Source organism: Arvicola amphibius, chromosome 12 (genome assembly GCF_903992535.2).
Source record: "Arvicola amphibius chromosome 12, mArvAmp1.2, whole genome shotgun sequence".
NCBI classification, from domain to species: domain Eukaryota; kingdom Metazoa; phylum Chordata; class Mammalia; order Rodentia; family Cricetidae; genus Arvicola; species Arvicola amphibius.
This window is the reverse complement of record NC_052058.2, coordinates 125412682-125437708: the sequence shown is the minus strand read 5'-3', so window position 1 is coordinate 125437708 and position 25027 is coordinate 125412682. Positions and strand designations below refer to the sequence as shown.

Sequence of the window (25027 nt, the reverse complement as noted above, 5' to 3'; positions counted from 1 at the left end):
AAATCTCTTTTTACCCAGTGGTTTACTCATTTCAAATTCACTGTATCTGCCATTTTCCACATTGAAAGAGTCTGGTCAGGTTTTGTAATGAGATCTGTCAACCTCCATGCATATCTGAATGTAGAGGGGAGACTGTCGTCTGTGATTCTCTTCACAAAGTCTTGCTTTGCATTCCTTGATTAAGTTGTTTCTCTTCCTCTCTTTTCTTTGCCACGATTCCCCTCTCCCTCATTGTCTAATCCCTTAAGACAAATTTTCAGTGACATTCTTTGTACCAGGTTCCATTGAAATTAACCATGCTTCAAATTTATACCATCACCAGTGCCCACAGCTTTTATTTCTTGAATTATGCTTATTTTAGTAACATTTTTTTCTATAACAATATAATGATATTTCAATTTTAAAACTGAAGTATGTGATAATTTCAATTGAAGCACAATTAAAAGAGCAATATATGACCAAATTAAAGAGGAAAAACCACCAAATTTCTTTAAGCAAGTTTGGGTACAGGACTAAGAAGCAATGAAAACCGAGAAGATCTCTTTACTCTCCTCATTTCCATTTCCTCTTCAGTCAAAACTCTGCCTCAGAGGTCAATACTGTCCACATTTTTCTTAACGAAACTTTAGAGGACTGTAACATAAAGATTGGTATACATGTCGTGGAATGGTTGTTACAGCTGAACAAACTAATGTATACATCATCTCCTGTAAATATTTACTTTTCTCTTGTGGCAAAAACTTCTTATTTAGCAAAAGTTTTGTGAGTAATGCACTGTTATTTCATAGAGCTCTTATGCTGTTTATTACTGTAGTGGTTTGAAGGACAATGGTGAAATCTTGGTTCCTACTTTGTGGAAAGGTTTGGAAATGGTGAGGAGGTGAGACCTCATTGTGGAGATGTGTTACAGGGGGTGCACTTTCAGGTTTCAAAAACCTACTTTATTTACATTTTCTTTCTCTCTGTTTCTCTGTCTCTCTGTCTCTCTGTCTCTCTGTCTCTCTCTCTCTCTCTCTCTCTCTCTCTCTCTCTCTCTCTCTGCTTTAAGCTTATAGATCAGATGTATACACTCATCTATTTTTTCACTACCATGCTTGTCTACCTGCTGGTCTACCACCATGCCCTCATAATACGGCTAAAGCCTACGGAGGCCAGGGTGTAAATTGTTCTGGTTTGAATAGAATGATACAAACAGGTTCATGTATGTAATTCATTAGTCCAAAGTTGGTAGAATGTTTTTGGAAAGACCATGAGGTAAAGCCTTGTTGGAGGAAATATGGCACTTGGGGTATGCTTTTGAGGTTTTAAAAACTTGTGCCCTTCCCAGTTTGCTCTTTCTCCTCTCCCCCTCATGCTTGTGGATCAGAAGTAAGCTCAGATGTAAGATTTTGCTCCAGTTCCCAGCTTGCCCAACTCCCTGTTGCCCTGCTTTCTGCCACAGTGGTCATGACAACTGAAATATTGTTGCAGGCTTATTGCAGTACCCTGTTGTGTGATTCCTATTTCCTGGAGGGGGGCAAATGGTGAGAAGATGTGAAGTCAATGACACAGACTCTGATAGATTCCAATATGGAAGCTCTTTATTATAAAAAAAAAAAAAGGTCGTGAGATATTATGGGGTTAGGAAAATTAATCTGCCTCAGGAATATTTTGGTTGGTCCTTCTGAAATTGGCAGTTGCTGCTGGTACGTTGTGATTAGCTAGTAGTGCATGCCATTAGTGACCATGCTTTTGGTCTGCTGACAGGTTGTTTTGGCCAGTTTGTGAGTTTGCATGTACGTGATTGTGCTTGCACTATTGCCCTCCTTCATCTCACCCTTTTAAATTTTATTTTTATTGTGTGACCCAGTGGGAGTTATGGATTTTTATAACCCCACCTTGGGAACCCCCCAGCATTTTGGCCTGTATCTGTCTTTTTTTTTCCCACAAGACAGGGTGGGAGAGAGACACTCGGTTTGCACAAGCAGCACACGCACAGACATGACACACGGGATTCGAACTCACCAACACACGCACTCACACGCACTCACTCGCACGCGCCCTGGCCTGTTTCTGTCTTCGCTTGACCCACTGGACAGGATCTTACCCATTTTTGACTACCATTCCTCAAAGGTTTGAGCCCTGGGAAGGTCCCAAGAAGTCTGAAGAATAGGGAGTCTTTTAAGAGAACCAGCTCTTTAAATGGTCTCCTGTATTTGCATTAGCCAAGGATGTACTGCCTTGGATGTTTTGGTGCAGTGTTCTCCATAACCATAATACCTGGAGTATTGCCTTGTTCACCCACTGTGTTAGAATCTTAGCTGTAGGAGACACTTAAGTAGAAATATCAGAGCCACCACCACCCCTCCCATAAGACACCATGCAACAAGTTTATAGTGGTCTAGAGGGGATTTTATATGGTCCTATACTTGGCCAAAGAATGTGGTAGACAAAATCCAATGGTTTGATTTGTGCTAAGTTTTATAGGTGTTCTGATTCAATGCTACTGTTGGGCAAGGGTAAACCAGGTAAAAGCTTCTTCAAAATTTGAGGGGACAAATAAAATTGCTGAAGGAGGAGCCTAACCTGTTCTAGCAAAGGCAAGGACACTGTCTTAGTCATAATTATGCAGTTTACTCTGTGGTTGCCTATTGCTAGCTTTCCTGGAAGTCTTGTATACAATATGATATGGGATATGTGTCAATGGTGTCCTCTGGGCTGTAATAAGTCTTGATTAGTTTGGATAATTTTGGAGATGGAATCCTTTGGGGACTTTAATTTTGTAAAAGATAGTATTTTGTATGTTTCTGTGGCATAACAGCTATCTGAGAAAATATTTACAGGTTCTGACTGGCTCATTTCCAATTGATTAAGGACCATCAATAACTACCTTAGTTATACTGATCCAGGATTAGGCCCTTCCCTTATCATTCATTTAGATTATTATTAACCTAAAATTAGGTTTCTTGCATCTGTAAAGGCTATAGTGGCCTGGGGGATAGTATATTTTATGGTGCTGCATAATTTTATATCTTTAATTTTCAAAGGGGGGAGGCAAAAAGTTGTGTCTGTCCTGAGAGAAATGATTATCCAACATGCCCATACAGAACCTAGCAAGTGCTTTAAAACAGACTTCTTCACTAAGTAGTTTGTTGCTTTTCCTGACTTTACTTATGACAAAGTCTTTACTATATGTCTATTACTGCAATTCCTGGATCAGAGAGTACACCAAGCACCACGATGTGCCTGCTGACTGGCCAGAAGGGCAGCAAATGACTTATTTTCATAGACTGTTTTGGGACGCTCCCTAAGCATATAGAACATGAGCAACAGGAACTCCCTGCTGCCCCCTTGGCTCTGCAAGAGGGCCTAAAGCTGTTCCACAATGCTCTCAAGCCTGCTCATAAAGACACCAAAATCCCTATTAAGATGGGTTCTAATGCTGTCCAAGTAACTTCAGGAGAAAGAACAAAAGTATTGGGGCAATCCATTTTTTAAATGACATCTCTGTGCTTCTGAAATCAAAGATATCTGCCTAATGGATGAGAACCAGTTTACCTTAACCATTGTGCACCAAGGCACACCACTTACCTTCATGCACCAGGAGTGTGAAGCCATTGTCCAGTCTATCATTCATATAAGGACCCACTGGGAGCTTCTACAGTCTCATGCCCAATGATATCCCTCTCCATTTAGGGCATTAGGTCTTTGGATAAGCCCTGGGAAATCCCTACATAAGTGGCCAGACTTTCAACATCTTCAGCAAGTACAGTCTGACAGGGTGAAATTATCATCTTTGCCAAGTTTGGCATTTACCAAGGCACTGATGGAAGCCATAAGGGTGTATGTAAATGGACATCTTCTGTGTTTCAATATCACAGGTGGCCAAGACTCACTTATGAATATTTTCATTTCTAATGTGAGCTACGTCATGGTGACACAGGTCAAAGACTCAGGAAATGGTTCCGCATCCTGCTGGACAAGAATGCAGAAATAGCCTACATTGTCCTGGGGCATACAAAGTTTGAGGGCATTGAAGGCTAGGTTGGGCACTTGTTGGAAATAGGCATGTAGGCCTGTCACGGATTGTGAGACAGGGTCAATATATTGACCATGGCCAGTAAGCTTGTCAAGTGTGACAGGAAGTCCAAATTTTAAATTTGTATGGGCTTGGGTTTCCATTGTATTATCATAGACTGAACATTACTGCAGGAAAACTGAGGGATCAAGAACAGCCTTTAACAGAGTACCAATCATAATGGGTTTGAAGCTGCATGGTCCATTTTCTAAGTGGTTTCTCAAAATAAGGAGAATTAGGGTAGTATTGATTACCCTTGCACACCCCTTCATGACTCCCAAACTGCTCCTGGCCCTGCTGCCACTGGGAAGGCACACAGCTGACAAGGACAACATCACTGGAGCCTCCAGACTCTATAGGGTTGGGATGCACCTGGAAGTGGTCAAGTACATCTAAAATGGACTGGAAACACTGAAGTTTGACCTAGCACTGACCCTCATCATTCAATGACACACACAGCTGTTTGGCCTTGCCCTGGAAGTTGAAAGTGAGGACATATTCACTATATCTTTTCTCACTGTGAAATACCAGTAAGATACCATGGGAGTTAGTGCCTCCTTCCATCACTCGGCAGCCTTGAGATGAGAGAGCATGCCATGGAACCAAGGATATCCTGTAGGGCCTAATCCCCCTCAGCACCCTCTGACTTCCCCAGAACAGAAATGGCCCTGTGTCTGCTTCTAGAGTATTCAGGGGAGGAGAAGGTGTAGAGAAAGAATGAATTTTCCCCTCCAGGGGCCCCTGCTGAATGGGAATGCAAGGGGGAAATCCCAGAGGAAGCAGTTCTGTTGAATGAGAGTGGGAGGCTGTAGTGAGGAGGCGGGCAGGTCTGCTTTTTGTCCTGCTCGGCTCCCGCACGGCTAGCTTTACACCCGAAATAACAACACACAAACTGTATTCATTTAAACACTGCCTGGCTCATTAGTTTCAGCCTCTTATTGACTAATTCTCATATCTTGCTTTAACCCATATTTAGTAATGTGTGTAGCACCACAAGGTGGTGGCTTACCTGGAAAGATTCAGCATGTATAACCTGGTGGCTGGCTCCATGGTGACTGTCCCAGAGAGGAGAGGCATGGCATCTGACTAACTTTCCTTCTTCCCAGCATTCTGTTCTGTCTACTCCACCTATCTAAATCCTGCCCTATCAAAAAGGTAAGGCAGTTTCTTTATTAACCAATGAGAGTCCTCCATCAGGAGGCAGCAATGGAGGCAGAACTAGAAGAGAAGGATGCTGATAACTGGTCAAAAAGATCCCCATAAGCCACCTGCGACAGGTGGTCATTACTTTCACTGGGTCTCAGCAGTAGATACTAGCTGGGCTTATCCTCTATGATTCAGGTAGGACAACTCCAGGATGTCTGTGTTATCCTTTGTGATAAAAGAGGTCCCCAAGGCCAGAGGAAGGGTCATGGGATGAGGGCTGATATCACAGCAGAGTCCTGGGCTTAGGCACTGCTGTATGTCAGACACCAAGGCCTTCACATGAAGCCCATCAGTTGTCTCCAGAGTATACTCTGAAGGGCCTTCTATCTTAACCACAAATGAATTCTCCATGACAGGCATCTCTAGGGCAGTGTCTGTGTGCATATCAGTGAACAGGGAATGCTGACTCAGGCTTGGGGTACCTTGGATGGTATGAAGAACTCCAAGCAACTTTCTCCTCCTCCTTCTTCCTCACTTCAGAGCCATAGATGACACTTCTCCCACTGAGGCTGTCCTACTCCCCCTGAGGTCAACCCAGCTGCCCCTCCTCCAAGACCAACTCCTGCTGGGTCAGGGACAACCCATAAAACCAAGAAATTCTTCTCTCTGTACCATTCCTGCCCCATATTTAAAGGTTCACTCTCCATGACTCAATTTCAGCCTCAAAGTCCATCTCTCCCCAGGTGATGTGCCATCACTAGCCAACAGTCCCAACACTACCAGAGGAGTTGGAGCTGCTCTTTCCACCTAGGCTTGGAGAACCTGATATGCTCTCCAGAGGCCCATCTGGGGAAGAAGTGTCAAAGCCTCTCACCACTGCAGGATGCCTTATACAGAATCTCTGACTGAGTGACCCAAGAAAAAAGCATTTCTTGAGCCTCAGCTTTGAGGATATTGTAGAAAACAAAGATACTGAGGAAAGAAGAGGACCAGTGAGGTCCTCAGAAGATAGAGATGGGTCCAACACAGCTAGGGGCTCACACACCCTGTAGCTGTCAAAGGACAAGTCATGTGGTGGTGCAATCTCCACACCATGGCTCAACTGGGCAGAGGCTTCTAAGTGCTGCAAGAATAGCTCAGCAAAATGGTCAGAAAAGGCAGCTTCTGCTCCAGGTTCTGCACATTGTGGCTGGCAGGCCAGGTAGAGTTAAAAATGGTGGGTAAGATCCAGGGCAGCATGCCCCTTTCATGGGACTCACTGAACTCTTGCCAACTTAGGGGAGGAAGGGATGGCAGTGCTGGTAGAGAAGGAAAGGCCCCACCCTCTGGGGAAAGGGTACTATTCATGATAGGCCCCAGAAGGACCCTGTGATGAGAGACAGAAAAGAAGAAAGCAGTCAGAAGATACAGGGTGAGAGGCAACAACTTCATCTCAGACCATGCATTCAGATCAAAGGTCAAGCTAGTGGAAGTAGCCACTGTCTAAAGAGAACTTTCCAACCCAGGAAGGGAAAGGGGATTCAACTACAGTCAAAGAGTCAATGCCTTTCTGTGAATTGAGACTGGCCAATGTCCTAATGGCCTTTAATAGCTGGTCATGTAACTGGATTAGTTGAGAAGATAGACTAGGAGAGGAAATCCAATAGTCCACACTCAGAAGAATGGTTAGGACTCCCCATAAAGCAAGAGAGCCACCTTCACACAATCCTGGAGAGTGGTTCCAGGCTAAAGTCATCAGTTACTCTTAGACTGTGAGGAGTCTGCATAAGGACAAGGATGGAAGGGAAAGGAAAAATAGTGTTAGCAGACAGAGTATGCCGTTTATAGTGAGAAGCTTCCTTGGTTTGTTAGGCTATGGCCATATGCTTACATGGTGTCTCTGGGTGAATAGGACCTGTTGGAGGGTCCTTTATTGGTTCTACCTCCTTGGTGGTCATCCCTTATGTGGAGGTACAAGGACAAACAAATCACAATGGAGAGGAAAACAGGGAAAAATAAAGTAAAATGTAGGGACAGGAAAGAAAGCTCCAACTCACCAAGGGCTTAGAAAACAAAATAGGGATCAACTCACCAAAAACAGCTGAAGGGGGCAAGCTGAAGATGCTGGTGGAGACTCAGAATTGGGACAGCAGCTGGGAGAATAAGCAAAAAAGAAATATGTCCCAAAGAGTATAAAGAGGACACAAAAAGTCAGAAAAATGTAAAGGTTCATCCACGTTGGTTGCCGGTTGTTGCAGGCTTGTTGTTGCTGCCTGTTGTGTGATCCCCATTTCCTGGGGGCACATTTCCTGTGAAGGCAATGACACAGACTCCATGAGATTCCAATACAGAAGCTCTTTATTGTAAAAAGGTTGTACGTTTTATGGGGTTAGGGAAACTAAGCTGCTTCAGGAACATTTTTGGTCGGTCCTTTTAAAACTGGTGGTCAATGCTCACATTTTGTGCTTGGAGAGGAGCACGCATTATTAGTTACTATGTTTTTGGTCTACTGACAGGTTGTTTTGGCCAAATTTGCTTATTCATTGTGAGTTTGCATGCTCCTGCTTGTACTTGTGCTCTGGGCTTGTCCTTGGGGATTATGAGTCCCCAAATTATATTTCCTTTTGAAAGTTGTAATAACCTTTTTCATGGTGTCTCATCACAGCAACAGAAAATGAACTATACAATGAATTTTATTTCATCCTGTAATTATATTACTTAATGTTATTGACCAGTGCTATTCCTTTCATATACCTTATTCATCAAAAGTGTTGTATTATCATATTGTCATTCTCTATATATTGACTCTTGAATATGCAGTCTACTTGTAAATGTAATTATATGATATGTTTCTCCTTACATTCATCTTATATGGCATAGCACAATGTACATTAAATTACCCATACTACAGCAAATGACCAGGACTCCTTTCTCTTAGCATTTGAGTAATCATGTTCTATATGTGACTGTCAGTTTCATGATCCATTGTTCCTTGTCTGGTTTACTGCTCTGCCTTGAATATTATGATTCATATTAAAAAATCATGCAAAACATACTTTTTATGTAGAATGATATATATTTATCCATCACTTAATTTTAAGCTATAATGGCTTGATTTTCAAACAGGCATCTGGTGACAACAGTTTTAGGTCTTTACATTTATGGGTTCTTTTTGTATTTTGAGATTTTCATAATTTCCCTTCCCTTTCCTCCCTCCAAATCATCTCATCCTCCCTCCTTGCTTTGTGTCACCTTAATAGTCTGTTTTATCAGTATCTTTTGTTATATACATACATACACATATATTCCTATAAATAATGTGCCAGTATATATGTTATTTGCTTTCACACTTGACACTTCTGTAGGGAGTTGGTTTGCTCTTTCTAGAGAAAGACTATTTCTCCCACATTCAACATTCCTTAATTGTCTATAGTTTGTTGTGTAGGTTCAAGGCTTTGTGATCTTATCCACAAAAAAATATCTTTAAATATAAAGATATTTAGTTTATCTTTGTTCAGCTCATGCTTAGACAATAACGTTGGTGATAATGTATGGGTATAGCTTTTGATATTACCTAGAGACACAATCTCACAACAAACTTATATGTTGACAGAGATATATGTCCCACCAAGTCCTGTAGCCATTCAATCCCAATGAAACTCATAGAAGTCTACATTAATTATAAACTAATTGGCCTATTAGCTCAGCCTTCTTATTAACTCTTACATCTTAAAGTAGCTCATAATTTGTATCTGTGTTAACCACGTGGTTTGGTACCTTTTATCAGTGAGGCATTCTCAGCTTGCTTTTTCTGTGTCTGGATGATGGCTGCAAACTCAGCCTTTCCTCTTCAGAATTCTCCTGTTCTGATCACCCCACCTATACTTCTTGCCTGACTACTGGCAAATCATCATTTTATTTAACAAGTATAAGAGACAAATCTTTATAGGGTTTAAGACCATTGTTCCACAGAAATTTGCCCATTTTTCAGAACAAGAACTCTGAATCTTATCTCCTTTCTTCAGCTTTCTTCTTGACCATTATCCATACAACTTGTAACCAACACTCTAAACAAAGAAAAACATGCATAATCCATTTTTGGGGGGAATGTGGGGATAGTTTTCCAGGCTACTTCTTGCTGATTAGGGGTACTGATAATCTTATAGGGACTTCCTTGATCAAACCTGATATTTTCTTAGCCAGAATGACTCTACAACTTTTTATTTCCTGTGGAAACAAAAGCAAAACCTCTTGTCCAAAGTAATATAACTTTTGACTTAAATTTTGAAGTCAATGCATTTTCAAAATATGTATGTTGGAATAATCCATCAACATTTATAATCAAATGTCTTTTAGTAGCTGTTGCTTCTTCCTCAGCAGTCATACAATTCAAAGATAATGAAATAATATACAGAATTGAGACTCTGTGTATTTTCCATCTTTTAAGTATAATTAGAGAGATTTTAGTTATCTCATAGGTATCTGTACCACTGTTTATGCTTTTGGTTATCATGGCATGCTGGACATTATTGTGGTTTATATCTTAATAGGACTATTGGTTGTTCCTCTCCTTCAAAAGTTTGTATGGATCCTTCTTGTTCTGTAAAAATTGTTCTCAGGGAGGAGGCATTCAATCCAGTTCCAACTCAGGGACCACTTAACTCTGTGTCTGAATTGCATTATTTCCTCATCAATAGGGCCTTACTTTGTGCCTATGGGAGGGAAACCAAGAGAAATATCTTGTATGTTTTAGAAGTCTCTTAGATAACTCTATTGGTCTTCATATTTAATGTACCACAAGTCTCTGTATTTAGTTTCCATTTTAGACAATGCATATTTACATAAGTAGATTATTATTGAAAAATACACAGCTCTTATATGTTAGGGACAATTCACTCATTTATGTTCATACTTATGGGTGTTGTCCACAGTTGTCATGAATAATGAGCTACATTCTCATCCTTATTCAGTATTTTGATCTTTTGCATTCCAATCTTTTTTGCCCTTGTTTGGCTCAATTGAATATTATTAGCACAACATTTTTTTCCCTGACTTGATATTCTTCACAATATTTATTCATGGGCTGGCTCAGAAAATCTTGCATCCAGACTAACTACCAGAGCTTTACCTCTGGATTTCACAAGGTATAACTGGAGAATTAACTCCTGAGGGTATTCTTCTGACCTCCAAACTTTATTCAGTGTATCTATATAGTCACATTAATAAAAGTACACAAGCGTACAAAAAATACAAATTTAAAAACTTTAAGTATTCATTTATCAAGCTAGGTTTTACAGTGCATATTTGAAGTTAATAAAAATGAGAAGTAGAGCCATATTTTGGTTCAGTATGATTATGAATGATTATTTCTTCATAACCACATAAAGTTGCACAGCTATTAACAAAAGCTAAGGAAATGAGTAAAAAAAAACAAAGTTTCTCATTGTAGTATAATTAAATTACAGGGTACATTGATGTAGATAAAAACGAAGGGGTTGCTTGCAATGCTTTTCCTAATTCTGACCATCATGATGTGTATGGAGATACTATAAGCTTGGGAAACTGACAGAAAATGAAGTCTAGGCTTTGTTTCAAAGGCCACTACCAGATCTGCTTTGTGAAGGTCAGTGTTATATAAAAACCCTGCTTGACTACCTCCAAATCTATGTTCACAGTTGAGCCACTAGAGCAGCATTAGCAAATAGAAAATGTCTTTCTTTAATACTCATCTTCTAATAGTGTGTGTCAGACTGAGGGAGGAGTAAGAATTTACCTGCTGCACATAAGACAAGAAGAGCAGAGGATTTTGTTCAGACTCAATGCCAAGGCTTTCAGAAAATGATCTAACACTAGTAGAAAAATAAGCTCCAAAGATAGACCAGGCCTAGAGCTAGAGCTGCCTGCAGAAATATCTGAGACCTATGCACTCATTGGACAACCTTGACTATCTGCCCACATCACTGCCAATCATATAGTAGGCTCATGGTACCTTGCAAAGAATGTGTATATTGTTGTGGTTATGAGACTCAACTACACATAAACTTGTTAATTGTCTTATTGCTTATTGGTCAAGGGAGTATCTCTATCACATACCCTCCATCCTTGAGTAACACAACAATGACCCAGCTAATAGTCTTATACAAAACTCTAAAAGTTGGACCAGGATTCCCCACTGCATTCTGTGAATATGTCTTATTAGCATTGCTTAAAAAAAGGAGCTGGTTTGGGTCTATGGCAGTGAAGAATAGAGAAGAGTTGGAATTCTAAGCATATAGATGAGAAAAAGAAGGTAGAGTCAGGGAGATACCAAGTAACTACTGAAAGAGACAGACATTGGACAGAACTTTACCCAGTAAGCCACAACCATGTGACTAACAGAATATGGCATTTAAAATGTTTTAAGAATATAGGATTTTTCATGATAGTGAGACTCATCTGCTCATGGCAGTACCAATCTACTTGAAGAGGATGATGGGCATTGAAGATGCTCCTTATGGATTTTGTTAACTATTTGGGCAAGAAATTGCTCTTGCCTGGACTGATTGATGGTATGGTGCATAAACTGGACATGCAGGACCCACAGAAAGTTACCTGCTAAAGTTGCCCAATTAAGGTAAAATAGTCCTTCAGGGCTCCTGCTTCATGAAAGAGCCTACCAGACATTCTGCAGGATACAGAAGAAAGTGACTGACAAATTGTCAATAGAGGCTGAACTGTCTTTGAAGTTTCCTGCATCATGGAAAAGTCTGCCAGAATCTATGAGCCTGTAGACTAAAGATGAATAATACCCCTATGTTACAAAGAACTTTGGGTGGGTGACTGACCAGGCAGCAAAATGTCTCTGTCAATTTCAGAGTTTTATGTTGCTTACAATGCACTTTTTGTTTACTTAGCTAATATATCTTTCTGTGGTCTTTGATGGAGTTGAAGAATAGATATTTATAGTTATAGGTTTCCTTATAAGCATAGATTAGATATAAAACTATAGACTCACAAAGATAGGATAGATTATAGAGTACTTTCCTTAATTTGCCAATTGTAAATGGACTGAATATTGTAACTATAACTCTTGCTTGATAACTGTTTTATTGTATGCAATCTTGTTAGTTTTAAAGTTTAAAAACTTCCTTTTTATCTAGACAGAAAAGAGGAGATGATGTGGGATTTCAATCTGTACACTCTTAATATTTTTTATTACCATTGGTTAATAAATAATCTGCTTTGGGTCTATGGCAGCACAGAATAGAGCAAGGTGGAAATTCCAAGCTGACAGAAGAGAAAAAGAAGGCTGAGTCAAGGAGATGCCATATAGCCACTGAAGGATACAGATGTGGGACAGAACATTACCCAGTATGCCACAACCTGTGGCAACAGAAAAATGCATTAATTTAAGATGTATGAGTTAGTTAAAAACAATCCTAACCTAATAGGCCAAACTTTTTTTTATTGATATTGTTTCTGTGTGCATATTTCGGGTCTGGGCAGCTGGGAAATGAATGAGCAGCCTCTGCCTATACCCTTATGCTTTGAATCAATCACAAGGGTCTGAAAATTCTTAAAGCTTTGGGACTCAGTGCCCCCTAACATATAATCAGTTTAGGTGTCCAAAGGAACTGTCTTTACTAAAAGTATTAAAATCTTTGGCTATGTAGTGTGTAGTAAGCCCTAATTTATTGGAGTTAAGAATAAGCAGAACTCATTGTCCTGAAACTTTGTACTGAGTAGATAAAAAGTTTATACTGGGAAGATCTATACTGTAGCCTAAAGGATAACCTAAGAATATGGTTCAGATAGTAACTATTTGAACCAGTGCTCAATGAAATCTACTGGGCTCACAAGTCTGTCTCAACACTATAACCTCACATAGTGTGGGTTTACATTCTATTTAAGGACAATGCTTATTGTGAGGGGCTGTGAGTTCTTTAGGAAACTTTAGAATATATGAATACCTACTTGACAGTGTAAAAGACATACTATATAGTGAATTTCTGACACATACCTAAAGAAAAAAATTAATACTTTTCTTAGGCAGGATTTCTATGACACTGTAAATTCACAGCTTAAAACACACACACACACACACACACACATGTGCGCACACACATACACAATGGAGAAAGAGTCAGAGACAGACAGACAAACATATAGACAGAAACAGAGACAGAAAAAGACACAGATGGGCAGAGACAGACAGATAGATATTAAATGTGATTGAGGAAAAAGAGACATGATTAAAAGTAAAACAAGAAATCAATAAACACAATACCAAGTTGCCCTCTTCCTGACTACTGTCAATGTGTGCCTGTACATAGGTAAAATGAGAATTCAATCTGAGAAGCTACAGACATGGCACAGTGATAACTTTTGTCAGGAGGCAGAAGAATGAGAGAGAATATACAGGACAGTAATGGAAAATGAAAGTGTTTATGTCTTTCTATAGTCTGCACACTGGTTGCATTTCCAATAATTTTTGCTATCTCAGTTACAGCTAACTTTTACTGTTATATTTAACCACTATGAATATGTCTTCTTATGTAGTGTCACTTTTGTGGAATGATTTTAATGCGACCATAGCTAACTTAATAATAGAGGAAAGCAAATTAAATGGGAGTACATATATATTTCTGTTTTAAAGTAATTATATGATGGGGTATGTTTCTCTACATATGAAGAGGGATGTACAGGAGATCAGAAGTTGGTAGGCCTTGACACAGCTGGAAAGAACTTCTCTCATCTCCCTTGTCCGATCTGACTGAAATGCATCAACATTCTGGTTGAGGAAGAGGAATCTGTGATCTGTACACAGTGACCAGGACCCAGGAAATATTTGCAAAAACCTCTATACACCTTTATTTCTCAGCATCAAATCAAATGCTGTCATTCCTTGTAAAGAGAGACTGAGAATTGGGATCATTTCTCAGAACTTAAATTTTAAGAATCACTATGTTGCAGGAGCAGAAGGCAGATGTCAGGGGAAATAGGAAGTGTGTATAAGTCTCTGGCTGATAGTCACATTCTACATGCATATTAAGGTTTTTTTTCAGAACACAACAAAGGAAATGTTTCTCATAGCTGTGTAATGGGTAATTTCAGAACATAGATCCTGGAGAATGAAGGTTTTATTGAACCTGCACTAAACATTGTGATCTCAGCAACATCATTGTATGCTTAGCCTCACATTCTCTAAATGCATATGTGCTCAAGGCTGTGGCTACAGCCACAAACACCAAGCAAGCACTGAATTTATAGGGCATTGAATTTAATAAAAGGGACATGAACAAAACCACATCCATGAAAAGAAAGGCAAAGTGTGTGCACTGCAGGGACTAAGAAGACAAAGGGGTCCTGAGAGAGGATAAGAGACCTCTTGGTTTTCTTTCAAGTCTTTAACCAGTTACAGTGTGGGACTAGAGGAACATGTGACTGGTGCTTCAGACCGATGCTGTTGTCACCTCTAGTCAACTATGCAACTTCTTTCCCCTTAGAGTAACCTTCCAGGCAACTCCTTAGCCATGTGGATGAATTAAAAACTATCTTTTCTGAGGCAAGAAAAAGCTTGCACATGAAGCTTCCTACATGATTTGACTCTATTTGCATTTCCTCCCCTCCTTTGAATGCATCCTCTTCCTGATTTCAGAAATTTGCTGAAAAACCCACATTTGGATTTGACTCACTCATTTCTTATTGATGTATACCCCTCCATGTAGTTGGTCAAGACACCTGGGTATTTGATCTTCAGGGCTAACAAAGTGACAGAGCCCCATGGACACCAGTTTATGGAACACACCTTTAACCCTTTCTCCTAACCAGTATAATGAATATATGAGCAGTTGTCTCCTCCTAGATTCTGAGAAACATGCATTTAGTTTCCAATTCATACATTTAAATGACTAGTTCACTAACCAGACTGAAACTCGATGTCTTTTGAATACTGATCTTCTCACTAACAATCTCACTCAGCATATCAATAGCCTCATATTACATTTCCACTAATTTCCTTAATCAGTTTTCATCTCCAATGTTTAAATTGGGAGTTCACTTTGGGGAAGCAAGAGGCTGGCCTATAATAAGACCTCAAACAAAAATCACTTAATAATTACCCCTGACATTTCCGTCTACCATCATAGAGCAGCTGCATTAATACCTCACATTAGCTTTAAATACCTCGATAGTGGCAGATAAACAGTTCATTACTGAACACATTCATAAACTATGACCAGTTCTCAGTATCACCTTCTCCTGGATCTTGTTGCTTGGAAGACACATAATGACCAAAATTAACCACATCCCCAAACATGTAAACATGCTTTTCACAAGGAACAAGAACTTTGCATTATGTATACATGTTCTTCACATGTAACAAGAACCTTGCACTGAAGGAATCATGAGGAGTAATTTTTCTCAAGAAGTTATGAACTCTATGGAATATAGTCCCAAACTTCAGGCAAGATGTGCCTTTTGGTGCAATAGTGGTATAACTGTTATGTGAGTAAAAAACTGCTCCCCAGTTGGATCTGAGGCCATTCCAAAATAGAGATTCATGCACAGTCTTATGAATGAGGGCAACAATACATAATGGAGGAGATCTTGTTCCCCAGGTGGAAACCTACTACTGTTTGTTATCTCCTTTGACATAGTAGCAAAACACCATTAAATACTGATGTTTGCCAACTCAGACAAATGCTATATGTTTCTTATTTTTACACTTTACACTTTTGTAGGCAGTTCGTGTACCATTTCTAGGAGAAGACTATTTCTCCCACTTTCAGCATTCCTTAATTGTCTGTAGTTTGTTGTATAAGGTCATGGCTTATCCCCATCTTATCTCCATCTAGTCTGGCATATTTATTTTTGCTGTCTTTGTTCAGTTCATGTTTAATCAATCAGGTTGGCAAGACTGTATGGGTATAGTTTTTTATATTATGCAGAGACACGATCTCACACACTTCTAGAAACTCTTGCTCTTAATAACTTTCTGCTACACACCTCACCTGTTCTTCAGTGATACCAGAGACTTAGGTGCATGGGTTGCCTTACAGATGTATCTACTAGGACTGGCCTCTACAACTGTATTTTGATTGCTTGTGGTTTTCTGTATTGGTTTCCATCTGTTGTAAAAACAAGTTTCTTTGATGAAGGGTGAGGAATGTGATTATCAGTGGCTACAAGAACAAAAATATAGTGAAGGGGCATGATTGATCAGCAGTTATGATTAACCAGACTAGCTTTAATATATAATATTCAGCTTTAATAGAGGTAGAAGCATATTCTCATACAATAGAGGTAGAAGCATACTCACATACAATGTTCAATATACAATAATCAACACCAATGCAATTTTCTAAAAACAATAATTCACAAATACCAATCATCCCATCAAACCAGTTAATCCCCCCATTTTTTTCAATTAACACCCCTGAGTCCATATTATACCTCCCCTATTCCCTCAACCCTATACCAACTACTAAATGATTTCTCTAAACCTGAGGGAAAACTCTGTTGGGAGAGGGGGCATCGTCCTCTAAGATTGTTTCCAGATGACATGGGGGCGATGTTCTTCTCAGGGGGTCTTGTAAAAGCAAATGATGGTAAAATTCCCAGATTAACATTTGGTCAAGAAAATTGTAACTAGCCTCTGAGTGTTTTGAGGAGGTCCGACCAGAGTGTTGTCAAAATTGTGCACCATTCGAAACTGTCTTGTGCAGTTGGTATCAAAAAACAGGTCTAATTTTAGTGCTATTAAAAACATGACATCATAGTAACCAGGTGAAGTTGATGTTGTGGGGCCCCATCTTCATCCTGGAAACTTCAAAGATTACTGAAGGAAAATTTGTTGTTTGTTACAGAAAAGGAAAACATTATCCATTATCTACAAAGACATATACAGACTATATATATATATATATATATATATATTCATTGAAAGGTGTAATAAAGACAGACACAGATATGAGGAAAGGCAAAGAAAGTTTATAAAGTATCATTGTTATTGTTGTTGTTGTTATTTATTATTATTATTATTATTATTATTATTATTATTATTATTATTATGTCCCATATCATGGCTCCTGACCTGAGACAGAAACTCTGAGATATCTCTTATCAACAGGCTTGGAATTGAAGAGGGACTGAGCCATAGTCCAACTCCAAAACCAGCTGTACATACATATAAATAAAAGCACAGTAATGCATATATATATATATATATATATATATATATATATATATATATATGTAAAAATGGTTTATACTTACTAAACCTGTTTGGGTTCCATGTTGATCCATATTGGGTTGTAACTAGAGTCCATCCATCAGTATTTAAATATCCAGGGTCCCTTAAATTCTTTGAAGATGAGTGGCTTCCTGTGGAGATAAGAAAAGAACCCTGCCCCAAACCTATATGTTTTTCTTACCATCAGTATGATCATCATCCATGTGAATGGATTATTTTTTCTCCAAGGGTCTTCTCCTCTTCAGACCGAACCTTTATTAATTTTGATGGTATCCACAATTTTTCCTCTCCTGTGGAGACAAGAGCAAAACCGCTTCCCCAACGCAACACATCTCTTGGCTTCCATTGCGAGGTCAGCACATCCTTGAAATAAATTGGTTGATTTAATTCAGCAGACTTTTTCATTATCCAATGTCTTTCTGCAGCTGTTGTCCCCTTCTTATTAGCGTTGAGAAAATTCAAGATTAATAAAGCATTATGTAACCTATTTCTAGGGGTATTTTCCACCCCTTTCTGTTTGTTTAACATATCCTTTATAGTTCTATTTGATCTTTCTATGACTGCTTGACCTGTAGGATTGTATGGTATACCTGTAACATGGTTAATATTGTAATAAGCAAAAAACCGTTTCATTTTCCTAGAGACATAAGCTGGACCATTATCCGTCTTTATTTGTGTAGGCATACCCATGATAGCCATAACTTCTAATAAATGAGTGATTACTGAATCAGCTTTTTCTGAGCTTAAAGCAGTTGCCCATTGAAAACCTGAATAAGTGTCAATGGTATGGTGTACATATTTTAATTTGCCAAATTCTGCAAAGTGAAACACATCCATCTGCCAGATTTCATTCCTTTGAGTTCCCTTTGGATTAGCCCCTGCAGGCAGTTGTGTTTCGTTATAGAACGAGCAAGTAGGGCATTTCTTTACAATCTCCTTAGCTTGTTGCCATGTAATAGAAAACTCTTTCTTCAAGCCTTTGTTATTGACACGATGTTTTTTAATGAAATTCAGAGGCCTGCAGCACACTACCAATCAACAATTGATCAATTTCTGCATTACCTTGTGCTAGAGGACCTGACAGACCCGTATGGGATCGGATGTGTGTTATCTACATAGGGAAAAGCCTTTTCCTGATCACGTCTTGTACCTGGATAAACATTGAGGTTAGTTCTGTATCATCAGGTATAAATTCAGCAGTTTCAATATGTAAGATAACTTTTTCTGCATATTGTGAGTCAGTAAATATATTAAGAGGTTCTTTAAAATCCCTTACCACCATAAGAATGGCATATAATTCTGCCTTCTGGACAGAATCATAAGGACTTTCCACCTTATTCAAATCTTCTGATTTGTAACCTGCCTTCCCTGATTTATTAGCATCAGTATAAAATGTATGGGCTCTGGTTATCGGAGCATCATGGATGATTCGTGGAAGAATTCAAGAAGTTCTCTTTATAAAGTTAAGCCTCTTGCTTTTTGAATAGTTGTTATTGATTTCTCCCAAAAAAATTAGCACAAGCTCTTTGCCATGGTTCATTATTTTCCCACAACTTTTTTAGTTCATCAGCAGTGAAAGGCACTATAATTTCTGCTGGGTCTATGCCTGCTAGTTGACAAACTCTCAATTTGCCTTTTATAATTAATTCAGAGACTTTTTCCACATAAGTTTTTATTTTCTTACTTGGTTTATGTAGTAAAAAGATCCATTCTAAGATAATATCATCTCTCTGCATTAAAATTCCTGTAAGAGAAATTTTGGAAGGCAATATGACGAGAACACAACTGAGCTCTGGATTCACCCTGTCCACATGTGTCTCTTGTAATTTCTCCTCAATCATTCTCAGTTCTTTTTCTGCTTCAGCTGTTAATTCTCTTGGGACTGTTTGAGTCTTTTTCACCATCCAAGGTTTATTTAAATGAATTATCATATCAGGTGTTATCCCAACAGCCAGTCGTAAGCTGGAAATGTCTCCTAACAACCTTTGAAAGTCATTGAGAGTCTGTAGCCGATCTCTCCTAATTTGTGCCTTTTGTGTCTTAATTTTTTGCAAACCTATTTTATAACCTAGATAATTAACAGAATTCCTCTCTGAATTTTTCAGGAGCAATTTGCAATTCCCATTTAGTATTTTTACTTCTTCAAACAGTCTTTCTAAGGTATCCATGTTTGAATCAGATAACAGAATATCATCCATGTAATGATAAATTATAGACTTGGGACATTGCTTGCTTATCATTTGCAATGGTTGATTTACAAAGTATTGTCACAGGGAGGGACTGTTCAACATGCCCCATGGGAGGATGGTCCACTGGTATCTCCTTGTAGGTTGAGAGTTATTATAAGTAGGCACTGTGAAGGCAAACTTTTCTCTGTCTTTTTTTTGTTAAAGGTATAGTGAAGAAACAATTCTTTAAATCAATAACTATGAGAGGCCATCCTTTTGGTAATAAAGAGGGCAGAGGAATTCCAGATTGCAGCGACCCCATAGGTTGAATAACCTTGTTGATAGCCCTGAGATCTGTCACCATTCTCCATTTACCAGATATTTTTCTTAACCACAAACACAGGAGAATTCCAAGGGCTGGTAGGTTCTTCTATATGTCGAGCATCTAATTGCTCTTGTACCAGTTGTTCTAAAGCCTGCAACTTTTCCTCAGCTAAATGCCATTGCTTTTTCCATATTAGTTTCTCAGTCAACCATTTTAGAGGCAGGGCTGTTGGTATCTCTGAAGGGCCATCAATTGCTTTGCATTCTTGTACAGCCCAAATGGCTGGTTTCTGCCTTCTGTAATATCTTTTAATATTTTCTTCAGTAATATAGGCTCTAGAAGCAACAGGAATGTTAATTTGGGTATTCCATTGCTGCAATAGGCCACAGCCCCATAAATTCACTGCAATATTGGCTACATATGGCCTTAATTTTCCTATTTGTCCTTCTGCCCCTATGCATTCAACCCATCTTATGCTCTGCCTTACTCGAGATTGTGTTCCAATTCCCAAGAACTGAACATTTACATCCTGAAGAGGCCAATACAGATGCCAAGATTCTGGAGTAATGAAACTTACATCTGCACCTGTGTCCAGTAGGCCAGTAATAAAAATGCCATTTACACACACTCTTAATTTTGGTCTTTGTTCATTTATAGAAGTCTGCCAAAATACACATAACTCATCTTTCAGGCTGTTTTTGCTTTTAACAGCAGGTATGGGGCTTTCTAAATTTCCTGACAAGGCATATTCTCTGCAGTAACCAGAAATGACTGGACCACATTCACCATGGAGACCTGCGAGAGGCCCCTCATTGCATTTCCCAATGGCAATGAGTGTTGACCTACACTCATTCGTCCAGTGTCTGCCTTTTCCACATCTTCTACATAAACCTGAAGGCTAAGTCCTCCTACATTTGTTATTTCTAGAAGAGGCATTATTATTATTATTATTATTAATTATTTCTGGAAATCCATTGTCTGCAATTCCTTTTTATATGTCCCATTTTGCCACAATTAAAACATTTGGTAACTTGATGCCTCCCTTTTGCATTAGAAATTGCTTTTTCTACCCATGCTTCAGTGCCATAGACAAATGATTCAACATTCATTGTATGCAAGACTGATTCGTCCAAGGGCGCTGATCTGATCTTTAAAGGCCACAGGATCCTTTTGCACTCCACATTGGCATTTTCATAAGCCAAATACTCAATTATTATACGTCTTGCTTCTGGGTCAGATATCCCTATTTGTACAGCTTTAGTTAATCTTTGTAAAAAATCACTAAAGGGTTCTCTCTGACCCTGTTTAACTCTGATATATGATTCCATTCTCCTTCCTGGGTCTTGAAACCTGTCCCAAGCCTTTAAGTCTGCTGTAGTACATATGGATAAGGTGTGTTCATCATAATTAGCTTGTTCTACAGGATCAGAGAAAAGTCCTTCACCTAGAATTTGATCTAGGGAAATCTCAATTCCCTTCGCTCTTTCCTGCTGTTCTAAAAGTCTAGCCTCTTGTTTGAACATGCATTTCCAATTTAATTGTGAATTACTCTCTAGAACAGCTGATACCAATAGTACCCAATCGTGGGGCATGGACTTGTTGCTTATAGACCAAGTTTTGAGCATCTCTCTAACAAAGTATGAATGTAGCCCAAAATTCATAACGGCTTGTTTAATTTCTTTGAGCTCATTCATACAGACGGGTTCCCACATATATTCCTTGATGACCCTAGGGTTTTTGGAACCAGTCACCTTTTCTGATGTTATTATTGGAAAGGCAGGTAGAACTTTATGGGAATTATCCCGGAGAGTTTTACTCATTGACGGAGTTAAATTTCGCCTTTCTACCGTTTGCTCCTGTTCATCAGAGTCTATAATGTCCTCAATCTTTTCAAGTCTGCTTACCATTGCCTTCTATAAGGCCTGGATCTCCTGTCCAGAATTATGCTTCAAGGCCTTCATGGCGGATTCCAAAATATGAAGTTTGTCCAGTAGAGACAATATTTCATCCTTGGATAGAATTTTCATGGCATGAATTGTGCCTTCTTGTATTGACAATCTGTCAGCCAATCTGTCATATCCTTTAGACAAAGTCTGACTGTCACATTCAGAAGTTTTAATTCTCTCTGATAATGTTTCAGTTCCTACAGACAGGACTGAAGTTTATGATCCAAATCAGCTGTTCCCTCCTCCACAGCAATGAATCTCTCCTTAATATCAGACTGTACCTTTTCTAAATTTTGCTCAGTTGACAGAGTCATATCAGACAAAGACCTATTCCCTTCCTTGAGAACTTCAAACTCTGTCTTAAGAAGGTTGGTGTCAGTCTGAATTGTTTTGCAAATACCTCAACCGACTTAAAGTTGTCACTCAAAACAGTTGTGCCCTTTCTTAAGTTTTCAACCTCTGCCCTTAAGCATTCACCCTCTGCCCTAAGAATCCTGGTTTCATCCTGTAAGGACTTTATCATTTCTCTATTATCAAACCATGTAAGGAAGAAACCAAATACGAGAAAAATTGCAAGCCCTATAAATATCCAAATTATGGGAATATCATATGTATCCTGCAATATCTCTACCATAGTATAGTTAAATAGGCTGCAGAAGCCTTCAATGGTGATATGGTCAGACATTTTTTTAATCAAAAGAAATTTTACCTGTAATGACCGTTGCCTGTCAGTAGGTGGCGGGGTGCACCTGGATCCACGTGGCCAAAAAAGTCAGAATCAGAAAGGAAATAAATCCAAGGTTCCAGTGAGGAGCGCAGGAAAATAAAGAGCAGGCGGGCCGCAGGCCAGCAAGATTTTATAAGTAAATATTAGCCTAAGGGGGACATGCCTTACAAACAAGGTGATTGGCTGGGCTTCCCCTTCACTTGGTGATTAAGCATGATATTCTCCAGCTTCAGGTCTCTGTAGATGATCCCCTTTTGATGTAAATGCCCCAAAGCCATGGAGAATTCAGCCAAGTAAAAGCAAGCTGTGTCTTCCATGAATATTCCCTCTCTTTCTATCTGCCTAAATAGTTTTCCTTCACTGAGATACTCAAGGATGGGGTAGAGTTTTCCACCAGTCTGAAAGGCATAAATTAAATCTACAGTGAAGGAATGTTTTACTTCCTCCAGAATATTCCACTCTGCTTTTGTATGAGCTGTATCTTTAGTATTTCTTACTATCATTGCCTTTTTAAGCACCTTCATGGCAATTATCTTCCCAGTATTTGCTCCTGTTACTTTTCGTACTTGAAAAACATTTCCATAGCCCCCTTTACCAAGTACCCAACGTAGCTCAAAACATTCTAGTCTGATTTATTTCTGGCCCTCTCTTCATGCTAGTTTCTGAGATTTCAAATTTCTCATGATGTTTCATGCCAAGTTCATATGGTCCAACTCCCCCATGATCCATGCTTTCGTTTAGCTGACTCCCCTCCTCCAGCTCATCCTCAGGGCCTGCGTTCTCTGGCTGGTCCATGTCTATGTCAAACACTCCTACCATGTCCTCAGCTTCCCTGTCTCAGAAGTCAGGAGCTGGGTAAAACTGTCCCGCCTCTGTCATCGCTTCATGGGCCTGGACCCGCCGCCGACTCCACTGCTGCTGCTACCATCACCAGCTGCTTAAGCTCAATACCCCTTACCTTCATTTTCAGTGTTTGCCACTTTCCAAATTGGAAGACTCTGGTGAAGTATTGTATTGAGCATCATAAACATCCATGCACATCTGAAGGTAGAGAGAGAATGTTGACTCTGGTTCCCTTCACAAGGCCTTGCTTAACATTCCTTGGTCAAGTCATTTCTATTTCCCTCCTTTCTTTGCCATGATTCACCTTTCCCTGACTGTCTAATCCCTTAAGACAAATTCCCAATGAGGTTCTTTAGACTAGGTTTCCTTGAAATCAAACTTGCTTCAAATTTATGCCATTAATAGTGTCCATATCTTTATTACTTAAAACATGCTTATTTTAGTAACATTTTTCTATAAAATGATATTTACATTTTAAAGCTGAAGTGTGTGATAATTTCAACTGAAGCACAACTAAGAGAACACAGTTTGACCAGATCAGAAATGAAAACTGACAAATTTCCTTAAGAGAGTTTGGGTAGAGGACTGAGATGCAATGAAGGCCCAGAATGTCTCTTTACTCTGCTTATTCTATTTCCTGTGCAATTATAATTATTTCTATCACAGGTCAATACTGTCTATATTTCTGTTCTGAACTAAAATTTAGATTGCAGACTGGAGAATTATAACATGAAGATTGGTATACATGTTGTGAAATAGTTGTTACATTTGAACAAACTAATGTATGCATAATCTCATATAAATATTAGTTTATCTCCTTGTGATAAAATTTCATTTTTAGCAAAATATTTGTGTGCAATGCACTGTTATTTCATAGAGACCTCACGCTCTTTATTTCTGTGGTGGTTTGAATGACAATGGCCCCCACAGGGCCATTGAATTCTTGGTACCTAATTTGTGGAACTCTTTGGAAATGATGATGGGTGATACCTCATTGTTGGAGAAGTATCACTGGGTGTTCACTTTAAGGTTTCAAAACCCCACTTTATTTCCATTTCCTCTCTTTCTCTCTTTCTTTCTTTCTTTCTTTCTTTCTTTCTTTCTTTCTTTCTTTCTTTTTATCTATCTTTCTTTCCTTCTTTCTCTCTTAATTTTTCTTTTCTCTCTGTCTTAAGCTTGTAAACCAGATGTATACACTCAGCTATATTTTCAGTACCATGCCTGCCTACTTGCTGGCCTACCACATTGCTCTTATGATATGCTAAAGTCTATGGATGCCAGTGAGTGAATTATTCTGGTTTCAACAGAATGTGCCAATAGGTCTCATGTTTGATGGATGGGTTCAATGTTGGTGGAATGTTTTGGGAAAGATCATGAGATCAGAATTTATTTCAGGAGATATGTCACTTTGGGTAGGCTTTTGAGGTTTAAAATGCCTCTGTCCTTCCCAGTTTGCTCTCTTTCCTTCTCAACCCATAATGCCTATGGTTCAAAAGTAAGCTCATATTTAAGTTTTTGCTTCAATTCCATGCTTGCCTGGCTGCCTGCTGCTATGCTCTCTGCCATGATGGTCCTGGACTGAACTATGACTCCCCAAATTAAAT

General features: G+C 39.1%; 2 pseudogenes; both read right to left on the bottom strand.

Annotated features, from left to right (window-relative positions):
• Positions 1 to 4204: 4204 nt before the first annotated feature.
• Positions 4205 to 6550, bottom strand: LOC119802972 (annotated as a pseudogene).
• A 5925-nt stretch (positions 6551 to 12475) lies between these two features.
• LOC119802971 lies at positions 12476 to 23459 on the bottom strand (annotated as a pseudogene).
• Between the last annotated feature and the right edge of the window lie 1568 nt (positions 23460 to 25027).